A 13,571-nucleotide genomic window follows, 5' to 3' on the forward strand; every position below is an offset into this window, starting at 1 on the left:
TATTTTTACACATTCTCATAGATAAGGTATATTTAAATAACTCTGGATTCTTAAACCATTTCTCTACAAATTTTCACAAATAAACAAAAATATATCACATGATTGAAATTTTTCTTTATTATCAGTGTAGTCAGTAATTATATCTTCTTCCAAATAAAGGTCTTGATTGAAAATTTTAATCAAATATTACCAGATAAAATTTACACTTTTGACTTGCAATGTCAATCTCCATCTCTGCTTCGACTCACTTCCAATTTCATTAAACCCAAATTTGATAAAAGGGAGATGACACTAACATGAATATTATAAGGAGATCAGCAAACAGATTTTACTTTTCATTTTTAATAGGATTTCATATCATTTTCTTGATGTAGGTTATCTTTTTATACATAGAAACAATATTTCAATAGGGAATACTCTATTGCTGAGGGTATCCAGCATGATCATCAAAATGTGTATAAAATTCATCAGTGTCTACCCCTTCTTCAAGGCTTCTCACTGCCACTCATGACAAGTGAGTCCAAGACAGTGCCTAGAGGACAGTGGCTCTAGGAAAGACGGAAGAGGATTCTGAGACTGCCAACAGAAAGAGAGGGGGAAAAAAAGAATTTGTGGTGGGAAGCTTCATAAAGAAGGCCAGTTTCCTTGTGGGAAGGAAATTTGTGATTACATCAACTTTCTTTTCTCTTTACACAAATCCTGGTGAGAGTACTCAGGAAACTGAGGGAGTTAAAGAAGGAAGGAGCTTGAATAATTAATTTAGATGCTGGCAAACCAGCCCTTAGTAATCAAACTAGATATGCATAATAGATATGTGTTGGTCTAATCTAATGCAAGTGTTAAATGGAACCTGTTTTTAAACAGGTTATTCTGAATAAGAAATAGCTAACTGAAGTATATACCGTAAGTTTAACATGCAACAGTGTTATTAGTCTCCAAAATTCAAGGATTAATGTCACTAAAATGTGTTCTGCAAGAAAGTGTTTTGCTATTGAGGATTAATTATTTCCTCCAGAAAGTCCATATGCCACAAATAGCCTTTTCTGAGGAACCAACTGATTTAAATAGAAGAGATGATTTATCTTACAGGCAAGGATTTAATTTCCAAGAACAAGCTACCCAAAGTGAGTTTCACCAACTTGGCTCTATATTATCACCCACCCTTTCTTCCTGTCTCAAAGAAATAATATTCTTGAACCTTCCTTCTCCTTTCTCTTCTGGGATCATGATTTTTTATTTCTTCTTTCCTCAGTTTCTCTCTACTGACTTCATATCCTTACTCTACAAAGGGGCTTAGGTTTCTCTAATCCTAACTAAAATCAAGCTATAAAATATTATCTCTCTTATCTTTCCCCAGTAAACGTCTTAGAACTTAAATATATTCCTCAGATTTCTCATTTACTCCTCAGTCAGTGTCCCTGCCTCTGCCAATCTACTAAACCTCTTTTCTTAAAATTCATTCATGATCTAATAATAATAAAGTCCATCAACAATACCCAATTCTCTTATTAATCAGCCCTTTTATGGGTTTTACATTGTTGCTGATCCCTGTTTCGGTATTCAATTTGCCTCCTACGACATTGTTATTCCTCCAATTTCCCCCATTACTTTCCACAATTAATCCTTTAATGAATCCTGTCTAGATTCCTTTTACTCCCCTAATGTTAAAATTATGCTCTCAGTCATCTTCACTCCGCTCTTATTCCCCATTGCTGTTCATTTATGTGTGACCTAATTCTTGCCCACAACTTCATGCAGACCCATATATTTGGCCTTAACTTCTTATCTGATATACAGACAGAAAAACTTCGGCTTCTTACACAATATCTCAATGTGTGAGTATGTATCAGTGTATCAAATGCATAACATCAACATCAAATGCCAAATTCATTACCTTTACTTTTGCTGCCCTAGGGGAAATGCAACAACAACAACAACAACAACAAAAGTTTCAATCACATTCAATTATTTCCATTCTCTACAGTTCTCCTACAGGATGCCCTATAGTTCCTCATTTCCGTATGTTTGCTTGCTTCACCCATGTTCCTGGAATAAGCATCTTTCTGTTTTTATTTATTTTTATCCAAATCCTCTTAAAGATCTAATTCAACTATCATATCTTTCTAAAATCTTTTTCTTTGGGTTCTCAGCTTCTCATGGACAGAAATTGTCACAATTGTTTTATTCTGAATCCTAGAATGTAACACAGTGCCTGGCACAAGACAGGTGATTGTATTCCTGTCACATTCACTTTTCACCTTTCTTCATTCCTCATTTTGGTGTTCATGTTTTGAGCTATGGTAGAATCTGTATATGTAGATTTCTATGTTAAACTCTATGAGGTAAGTGAGGTAAGGTCTGTGACTATTTATTTCGCAATCTCTACCATGGACATTTCTTGGCAGATATGTGGTACTCCATAACTATCATATTTAAAAGCGACACATTTTAATCCCATTCTTTTCCCAAAATATTGAAGAAGTAGGGTATAGCCTGTGCCTAGTAAGTGAAAAAAAGGAGGGAAGACCAGGACATGAGAGGACACCCTTACAATTGTCAACAGATTAATTTATATGTGAAGTTTGTTCTATTAGGTAGGAGGAGTAGAGTTGTAAGCTAGTATCTGGCCATCCATGTCATTTCTGGGCATAGGATAGAAGAGTATACCTCATCTAACAGTGAACAAAACGTTCTAAGAAAGAGAGAGTCTCCATAGTTGTTAATGGAGTTTTTTGGGTGCTTTGACAGAAACCCTGTGAAAATTGAGCACTGCATATAATATGCCAGTGAGCAACCCATCACTGAAAGAAACTTTATTTTATAGCATTTATCCCCCCAAACACACATATAGCTAATATCAACACATCTGGCATATACCATCTGGATATGTTCACACTAGAGTTAAGTTGTGTTACTGCTATGGAAGACACTGAAAACTGTCAATCAGTGTTCTAGCCTTGCCTGATTCTAATTTAGTATGTGACTCTGGGAAAGCCATTTAATCTTTCAACCACAGTTGCTTTTCTTTAAATGATAAAATAGATAAATGCTAAAAAAAAAAAGCCCTGTGATTCTAAAAATCCTCATGTATATAGAACATTAGAACTGAAAACTATTGATTCATCATATTAAAAGAACAGATTTTTTCCTCAATTTGTCCAAATGATTTAATAAAATCATTCCTCACAGTCTTCACAACCTCTGACACAGCACAACTCCCTCTGTATAGGAAAACGATGACTGAGATAGAAATATCCTGATGCACGCCCCCGCCCCCCCGCCTGCCACCTCCACCATCATCACACACACACACACACACACACACACACACACACACACACGGAGCTCTTTCCACGAGCTGAGAGAGTGAGGCATGTAAAAATGATCTTACAAAAATAATTTCCAAATATTTAAAAAATTTATCTAAATGACCATCAGTGTCTTTTATACATAGGACTTCTATATTTCTTTATTCCTATTATTCTGTTAATAATAAAAAGAGGATTTAGGGGAAACCATGAGAAGCTGCAGAAAGGAGCTAGGCTGTTGCGTGCAATTTCCACCTACTGAGTCATTCCACTCTTTAGCACAGCTAATGTCACATGACCTAAAATAATTGAAAATGTGAGCACCTTCTATAATGTCAACTATTTTAAATGGCCATAGTCCTACCACCACAAATTCACTAAAATCTAAGAAAAGTCCATTTTCACAGCAATTTGTTTTTGGTTTACTCCTCACATTCATACTGGGGTGGGGGAGGGTCTATACTATCATTCCAAGTATATTAAGCACATTACATACATCTGATGCATGTGTGAGAAATGACTTATGTATTTCTAAAAGGTATAAACAAAAGCACAAACAATTTATATCATCATAGCCAGCGGGAATTGTTCAAAAGGCCTTTGGCCTTAGGATGTAGGCATGCCTCTGAGGCTGCTATCAGAAGGTTCAGCCCTGGGCTTTGGCAGAGCCACTGCCATGTTAATCTGCTTCATTACATCTCTACAATTTGTTCACTGCATTGAGGAACAGTATTTCCCTTGAGAGAGCAAGAACCATCCTTCACTTGGAAAGCTTTACCTTCAAAAGGTAAACAAATACAGCCATAGACAGACATAATGACTAGAAAGCCAAAGAAATTTTAAAATACAATATGTCATAGTCAGAGCTCATTTTGGCCTAGGAAGATTTTTAAATGCACAACAGCTAAAATTAGAGCTTTTGAATCTTTTAGATCTGAATACAAGCTTACAAAGCACACATCTTGTCTTAAATGTCACTATTAACATAGATAACAATTCATTGATAGATCAAAGACAGAATCATGCTGGCTTACCTGAAATAAAGAGAACTGTAAATCATAGCACAGAATCCATGTATGTGTTGAATCTAATAGTCTCCAACACAATCCTTCGGAACATTTACTAGAGGAGAAAGTAAAATCTCACATATGTTCTGTCCTCGTTAAAGAAAAACAAAAACAAGAAAGGATGACCGCAGCATCCTCTCTGCTTCTGCCTTAGCTTTCTGTTCTGACACTCACTCGATGGTACCCAATGTCTGTTAGAAAACAGCATGCTAAATTGAAAAAATAAATAAATAAATTCAAGGCAGCATCTTACATGACAGCTCCATCTCCTGGCCAAAAGTGGAACCATTTTAATTCAAGTTCCTTTGGCAATGCAGCACTTAGCAAGTATGATTAAATGGTGTACAGCACATCATTCCACTGTATTTCAAATCAACTACCTTAATTAAATGTAAGTTAAACATTTAAGAAACATTATAGTGGATTTTAAAAACTTTAATTCTACTTTGGGGGCTTAAATGTATTTACATTATGTTTAAATTTTTCTTATCTTACAATTTATTTAATTTTTTGTCCAGTCTGAAAAAGCAATATGTTTCTCCCACAAAATAATTTTAGATGTCAAGCTTGTTGTTAATAGACACCTCTTTGTGGAAAAGTATAAGTTTTATTACTACAGAAGTTAGCACATAACACATTATGTTAACATTGTTGCTGTTTAGAGGAATGCTGTAGGGTTAAAGTTGATGTAGGATGACGAAACGACTAAAAGATATACCTGAAAATCTACAGTTAATCCAAGCTCTATAAACTATTTCAAAAATACAGATGTCAAATAACATGTTATATGAAATTTGATAATTGTAGCATACTATAGTGTATAACTATATATTATTTGAAAGTAAGAGCACAATACCAAAATTAAATTGTTAAAAGAATCCTTTTGGTAAATTACACCATTTATAAAACAAAAGTTTTACTGAGCATATGATGTGCTCAATATATATTTGTTTAATTAATTTTTATGGTCAGTTTTGAAGCCCATATCTGTTTTTTAAATTTTAAAGTAAAAAGGAATTTTCCCTCCCACTTTTTTATAATACCATTTAAATTCCGGGACTGGTATATGAACTAAAATTCTCCCTACTGAAGTTTTTTGATATCACAAGCCTTTCATTCCCTACACCAGTAACGCTGTCCGTGGTGCTGAAAACCAATTCCAAAACTCACAGTGTTCCAGGTCTTAAATTGGTCTGAAACATTGTCTTTGTAATATTTGATATAAACTTTCCTTATAGAAGTCATAGATAAGACATATTAAGTGATAGTATCTAATGTGCAAGAAGTTTAATAATATTTTATTATCCACAAAGTATGTATATATACATGTCATCCAGAAGCTGTAATACTGATGAATCTATTTCATAAATATAAAATTGCAAGCCACACTTTCACGTAGCAAGTAGCCAGAGTTCTATTACACAGATTATCCTAGCATTACATTGTGCCCCCATTACAAAATAGATGAGAGAACCACAGCCCACTCTTCAGTAACTTATCCAGAGTTAATTAATAAGCAAGTCAAAAGAACAAAGTTGATTCCTTAAATTTTACCTTACTTCTATTTCTAAAATATCATTATGATATATTTGTATTGTTTTTAAAATATACTATTAAGACTGCACAAATAAATAATTAAGGTGACTTAGTACACCTTAATGTGTACACTTGACTATTTTATCTCATAAGCTTTTTGCAGTAACAAAGGACAGTGTTCTAACTCTCAGGGCACATAAATTATGACAATTTTTCCCAAATTTTCTACCAAATCACTCTTGATGGACAAGACCCTTGAACTCATAAGATTAAATCCTAAGATGCCACAAACATGAAATATCATTGAAGCTTCACTTTATCTTTAAAACCATGGGAATTTTACAATAATTTATATAATATTTAAATATTTTTCTTAACATGGTAATTATTTCCTCCATAATCTTGAGGGTAAATTTTACCCTTCAGGAAGATGTTTCTAACTTATCCTGAGATTTTTGTGTACCTCTAGGCATGCCACCCTATGCTCCTAGGGATACAATATCCCAGTTGGAGGACCATGAGGTTATGTGATACAGCAACCAAGTAATTCTATTAAACCTGAAGGCATATCACGTATTACTCTTTTCAAAAATTTCCAGTGGCCCCTCATCTCCCTCAGCATAAAACCAAAGCCTGCCCAAATACTCACAATGTTCTGCACAATCTGGTCTGCTTTACTTCTCTTATGTTATTCTTGCCCTTACTCACTTTAGCCTTTCTGTCTTCTTTTAAGTCACTCAAATATGGCAGACATGCTCCCTCTTCAGGAAGAGTCTGCCTTTTAATCTTTTTGCCTGGAATGCTCTTACATGAGCTCCTTATGGCTCACCTTCCTCATTCTGGTCATGGTTCAGAGCTGCCTCCATAGTGGGGCTGGCCTGGCCCCCAGTACCACACCTCACCTCCTCCTCTGATTTTCTCCCTGTAGTACTGATCTGACAAACTTAGCTGACATGTTTTGTTTATTGTCTGCCTTCTCTGAGGAAAATATAAATTTCACAAAGGCAGAGATGTTTTCCCGTTTGGTCACTGCTATAAATATAGTTCATAATATAGTACCTGAAACAGAGAAGCTGACCAAATAATGAATAAATGTCCTAGATGTAGAAAATGCATATCACTTTTATTAATCCATTGTGGTAATGCTATTATTTTTTTGTGTGAATTCCTATGTTCTCATTAACATATGTGTCACAGAGTGTGAAATCAATGTTCTTTGATTAAACTATCTAAACTATGTTTAGATCTTACACGTAAGCAGAAATCTGGACATATAGTGGGTATTCAATAAATATGTTGGGTTAATGATGCCAATGTTAAAATTAGAGCACTTGAGTTGTTTTTAAAGGAGTTCTGACAAAATTTTGGTAAAATATTATTGAACAACTCTTTTTTAATGTTAGCACTTTTTTCCAAGGGTAACAGATTTTGACTTGACTATGGTAATTTTGTTTTTATGAAAAACTGTTTATTCTCTCTAGAATATTTAAACTGTTTTAAAACAAGTTGTAATATTTTTTCTGAAATTAAGCTGAGTTAGGCATTCATTTGACTGGCAACAACAAATCAATGACATAATTTCTCAGTGATGTATGTCTCAGGCACTGCTTCAATCACAAAATCTATGCTTGTATTTTGGCAGCTTGATTTTAAAAAGTATTTTAATTTTTAGGGATAAAAGCACATAAGCCTTATGTCACCTCCATTAAGTTACAGACATTGATCATGACTTAATTTTGCTATGTTTTTACTGTTTCTCACCCAACCAATCTTTTTATCATCCATCTGATTCAAGAAATAAAGGAAGACTAAGAATCTGGCTTATACCTAATATTTATTTATATTTTTCTTGCATCACTTCTTTCTGTGTAAAATATCTGCATATAAGAAATATGAATGTATAGACATTTGAAAAGAACAATTTCATTTGTACAGTTTTAGTTACTACTTTTAAATTATTGGTTACCAACTTTAGGACAATTTTAAGAAGTTGAACTCCACGTCTAATGTTTCTCATGTAGCATTATCATTAGAGCATCACAGACCTTAAAGCTAGAAAAGGCAGATTTTTATGCCACGTTAAAAAAATTGCTAATACTGATGAGAAGGATAGCTTACCACCCTAGTTCCAATTAGCATGAATTATTAATATTTAATAGCATGTTATCAAAAGATTGATGAAGAAACAAAGGATAGATAAAAATTACACTGGCAAAAGCTTATCATTTCCATAAACAAAGTCTGACAAACAGAATGTTTCCCATAATTCTTTGAGAAAGGAGGTGTTACAAATGTTAACAACAGATCACATTTACTGAACACTTTTTATGTGCCATGCAGTGTGATAAGCACTTTGCATAAACTATCTCATTAAATTCCCAACAGGACTGTGAAGTAGGTTTTTATTTTTTCTTTCTTAGAGATGAGGAAAATAAAGCCCAAAATCCCTCAGCTAGTAAAATATACCTTGAATTCCAACTCAGATCTCTGTTCTCAATGCTCAGCTTCTATATAAGCTCCACTTGAGATCCAGGAGATATAAACCCTGAAGAAATTACTCCAGTGACCTTTAGAATTTATGTGCTTTTTGTTTTGTGCTCCATTTGTTCACTAACTATGTGACTCAAAGGGTAAGATGGAAGTGGAAGGGAGAGATAGTCTTTAGAAGTACCTCTCTTTGCTGTGGCATTTCAGAGCAGGTGATGGGTTTGCAATGGGTGGAAGGATTAACACAGGAAGAGAAACAGAAGGACCTGGAGTGATTAAGGAAGATATATTGTCAAGAAGTTAATGAGTGAGAGAAGAGGGGAGAGTGATGAAAAGAGAATCACAGGACCCCTAGAACTCTGCCAGAGGCAATTCTCTTTCCAGGAGATGACTCTTTGAAAGAAAGCAGAATTTCATGATCCACTGAGTAAAGAGGAGTTCTCATACTTGCCTCAAGCCTCACAGTATCCTGTTACTGATACCAGAAAAACACTGATTCTGGCTGCTGGATCCTTACTGAGGGTAACTAAATTTGTCTTGACATCGCTAATCAGGAGATGTGCCTTTACCCTGCAGTAAATAGCTCAATCCTGCATGATGAAGAACCACTGAGACAAACTGACACATCCTGAGGCCTATGCAAAATATGGTCACTAGGCATCCACAACAATCCCCCTGACAGGTGGAGGACTGACCATAAACTCTAAGCTCTTTTTAATGGTTCTTATGGTATCCATTTCATGGTGTCTAATTTCTCCAAGCTTGTCATCATCATTGTTAATAATAGTAATTATCAGGTAAAAAAAAATTTGATAAAAAAATTGCATTTGGTAAATTCCTAATTTTACTTTCTGACAATTTCCACCTCTCAGTAGGGTAGAAAACACTAAACAGAGAATGACAATCCTCTTGTTAATTCAGCCCAGAGAAGAACTTTAGGAGGAGCTCCTTGGGCTGTGTTATGGGATAGAATGGAGAGAGTACAGATGATTAGAATCCAGGAGGCTGCACTTAGCAGAGAACCCTGCTGCCCACCTATAAGAAGTGTGAAGGCTGAATCAAGAAAGGCCAAACAGAAGTCTTGATTATCAGAAGCATCCCCCACCCTTATTAGATTTATTGCACTGTAACAAGGTACAGGGACCATGGCCATGTGAGAAAATTGCAGCATGGCAAATGAGAAAACTAACCTCAAAAGCAAACCCTAGGGTGATGCGGCCCAAAAGATGCCAATTGTTCTGTTGGTGGAGTGGGCAGAGGAAGATGAATTCTGAAGAAATTTCTGAGTGTCTGCAGGTTCACTTTATAGGGGACATAAAGACTCTCTGGTAAGTTTTGAGAGGTAAGAGGTGGCACTGCATATCTATTCTCTTGACCCATGTTCATCACAGTGAACCAGTTACTTAAAGTTACCTCTATCACATCATGATTCACTGAGAAGTAAAGGTGCTTTCTAGAGCCAGACAAATGACTGAATGATAGAAGATCAAGGATATCAGAAATGGAGGGAACACCTGGAAATGAAATATCACAAAATTAACTACTTTTGCCACCTGGATATAAAGTAGTATTCCTCTAGCATCCAGCATCATTGAATGATGCAGATATACCCAGTAGAGATGTGTATATACTCAACCTCACTTCTACAAATATAGTTGCTATATAACTAATGATGTGGAACCTAATATAACAGTTTCTGTCCACAGATTACAAAGAGGAAACCACACATATCAGAATAAATGCAGAGAACTTATCTCAAATGCCCCCAAATTTGTGAGTGTGGAAATAAACATAAATGTATTAAATATAAATATATGGATACACACACACACACACACACACACACACACACACACACACACACACACACACACACATATATATATATAATCTCCAGCTTAGTTGTTCTTCCCTTGGGTTTGGCTCCAATGGGTATCTCCTTGTTCTGAAAATTGACAGGCAATACAGAGGCCTCTGGGTAGACCAGCATTGTTTTAGGCTTGCAGCCAGTCACTGAGATGTTAAAGGAGAGAGGAGAATTGAAATCAGAGTAGTAGCTTAAACGTGTCCTTTAAAGCAGTAGAATACCACCACCAGGATGGTATTATCAGAGACAAACTCTAGTGTAAGGTCAGTGGTAGAGGAAGGAATACAGAAGGTCCTTAAACAAGCTAGTCAGGTCCTCAACAGCTGTGCAGGTATATTGTCATAATTGTTCCCGTGACCAGCCAAGATTAGTTAGTAACACAGGCTGAGTTTGAGGAGGTGGCCCCAAAGGAAAATGCTCAGGTCTCAAAGGAGACTTTATTGGATAGTTGGTCCTACTACCTAGCGAGACCAGCTACCTGGATAAACAGAAATGGGAGGACTAATATCTTCCTAGTATATGGGAGACGTTAGCACATCCAAGTCAGTTTGAGGAGCACAAGTCAACAGAATCTTTGGGTCAGCAAGGCTTCAGATATGCTAAAAGGCCATATATATGAAACTCTTTGCCTTCTTGAGACCAGTAATTGTGACAAACAGAGTATGAAAATTAGCAGTGATTCGTTATCAGTTACTAGAAAACCTTAGAAATGACAAGTTATGCTTGATAAAACCAGGATCTCCCAGAGCTGATAGATCATCTGCCATTGTCCAGGTGCCTACGATCATGCACACAAGAGGGTCCCATTTTACTTCCACGGGTGGCTTGACATTCCCATTTTTATCTTGACTTTTTCACCAGTGAAGTATGCAGAAGACCTAGGATGAAATGTCTGCATATTTGGAGATTTACTCCACCTCCTTCTTGGATAAAAAGAGAATAGGGGCCAAACTACAAGTTTCCATGTATGGCTATGGAACAAAAACGGACAAAATTGTCAGAAATAACATTGTAAACCATGATTATAATAGGGATTGAAGCCACATTATCATGTGCAAATGGAGTAGATGAGGATGGAGAACCAAGAATGAAAGATATCAATATTGAAATCCATAAACCTGTTAGAATATCAAATATTCATCAGTGACTTTTTATGTTCCCCAAGATTATAGGGCAGAGTTGGAGGAGTGAGTGAACCAAAAGAGAAACACACACTTACAGATGAGATTGCTGAATAGTGAAGGATAATATCTGAACAATTATGAAAATACATGGTAAGATACAGTGGAAAGGTAAATAAGACAGGACTGTCCACTGACTCGCATGTGTCCAGGTGAAGAAGGAGGACTCAAATATCTAAGTTCTAATTGCTTTTACCATTACATTTTTGCTCAGTACAAGACAGAGCAGAGTTAGCAGTTACTTAATGGTAACTATATAGCAATGGATAAAGCTGCCTTGGCAGATGCAGACAGAAATCTCTCTAAATTCTGCCAGAATCTGAACACCTGTCAAAGGTGTTCTTAAATGATTTCTTCTACAGAGTCTGATGTAGGAATAGCTGGCTCCTATATCCACTTTAGTTATTAAATAACAGACATATATTGAGACCACAGCCAATAGTAAACATCTCTCCAGTTTTACAAATCAGAAGACTGATCTTCAGAAAACATAGGTGATTGTGATGGTTAATTTTAAGCGTCAACTTGAATGGATTAAGGGATACTCAGATAGCTGGCAAAACATTATTTCTGGATATGTCTGGGAGCTTATTTCTAGAAGAGATTGGCATTTGAATCAGTGGACTGAATAAAAAAAAAAATCCTCTTCACCCAGTGTGGGCAGGTACCATCCTATTAGCTCTAAGGCTCAGATAGAACAAAAAGGCAGTAGGAAGGCAAACTCACTCTCTCTCTCTCTCTCTCTCTCTCTTTCTCTCTCTCTTCCTCCCCCCTCCTGGAGCTGGAACACCCTTCTTCTGTCCTTGGACATCAGAATTTCAGGTTCTATGGCCTTTGGCCTCACACTAGTAGCTCCCTAAGTTCTCAAGCCTTTGGCCTCAGACAGACCAGCTTCCCTGGTTCACCAGCTTGCAGATGGTCTATCATGGAAGTTCTCAGCCTCCTTAATCGTATGAGTCAATTCCCCTAATAAGTTCCCTTTAATCTATCTATCTATGTATCCATCTTGTTGGCTCTTTTTCTTTGGGGAATAGTGACTTAATAAAACTATCACTTCAAGAGAGAGAACTAGATACCTGGCCACCTTATTTGCCAGGGAGCTTTCTTTCCACTAACCTGAACAACCTTGACCATGGAGACAATGTGCAATTCCTCATGAGATTATAGTGAGTGGTCTCGTTGCTTTGCCTTGCTCCATATGGAGGCATTCATGAATTTACAAAGAAAGTGTACAACTAGAAAGCATTTATTTAAAGAAGTGAATATCTGACATTTTTCAAACACCAGGATAGCAGAGACAATTCTGTGTGTTCACCAAACCATTTCATTTGCTTCTTCCTTAACCCACACATTTTCTTCTTCCTAAACTACATTTCCCAGTCCCCTGGCAGATAATAGAACCATGTTGATTTCTAACCAATACGATGTTCAGCACAAGTTATGTTCACCTTCCGCAGAGCTGGTCCTCCACATTTCTCATGTAATCTTCGACACTCTCTTTCACCCTTTATATCCTGGCCAGGCCCAGAGGATCTGGTGGAGGATTCTGAGGAGCCATTAAATTGATGGAATCTGGGTCCTGTGTCAGTAATTAAAGGAGTGCCAACCAGGAGATAGAGAATAGTGAGGAAAATCATGGAGCAAGTCATGCTTCAGAGCTTGCATTGTTGGCCAAGAAATCAAAATTAAAGAATCCTTTGGCATGCTCAGTGTTGCCTAAAGTATTATCTCTTAGAATTTTAGTTTTCAAGATGTTAATAGATTTTCCATTAACATGGTTAAGGTAGTTTCTGTGGTCAAAATAGTTTAAGAATGTTGAATACAATATGTATAAGCTGGGATATCACAACAAAAGAAACTGAAAAATAAATGGGACAAAAAATCAGGGACCCATTCTGCCATTCTGTTCCCTCCTAGGGTATTGTCCTCAACCTCATGTTTGAGGTTGACTGACATTCATGTCCAGGCCCACTGGAAAAAAAGAGGAAGTAGACAGTAAGCAATAAAATGTTAAGCAGATTTATTTTGTTACTGAAAATTTTCTCAAGATATTTAAAGGACTAATGTGTATTATGATTCTTTAACAGAGAGCTTTTCATAAGAAGAATTTGGAGTACAGAACTCT

At 36.2% G+C, this 13,571-nt stretch overlaps 1 protein-coding gene across 2 annotated transcripts in view; it reads right to left on the reverse strand.

Annotated features, from left to right (window-relative positions):
- The window catches only part of SCN2A (sodium voltage-gated channel alpha subunit 2), a 124,867-nt gene extending 120,295 nt beyond the window's left edge, over positions 1-4,572 (reverse strand). For both annotated transcript variants that reach the window (XM_045559372.1, XM_045559373.1), the window contains exon 1: positions 4,343-4,572. The gene's annotated coding sequence lies outside the window, so the exon portion shown is untranslated. The remainder of the gene's footprint in view (positions 1-4,342) is intronic.
- Between the last annotated feature and the right edge of the window lie 8,999 nt (positions 4,573-13,571).

This window comes from Lemur catta, chromosome 8 (assembly GCF_020740605.2).
Source record: "Lemur catta isolate mLemCat1 chromosome 8, mLemCat1.pri, whole genome shotgun sequence".
In the NCBI taxonomy this organism is placed as follows: Eukaryota; Metazoa; Chordata; class Mammalia; order Primates; family Lemuridae; genus Lemur; species Lemur catta.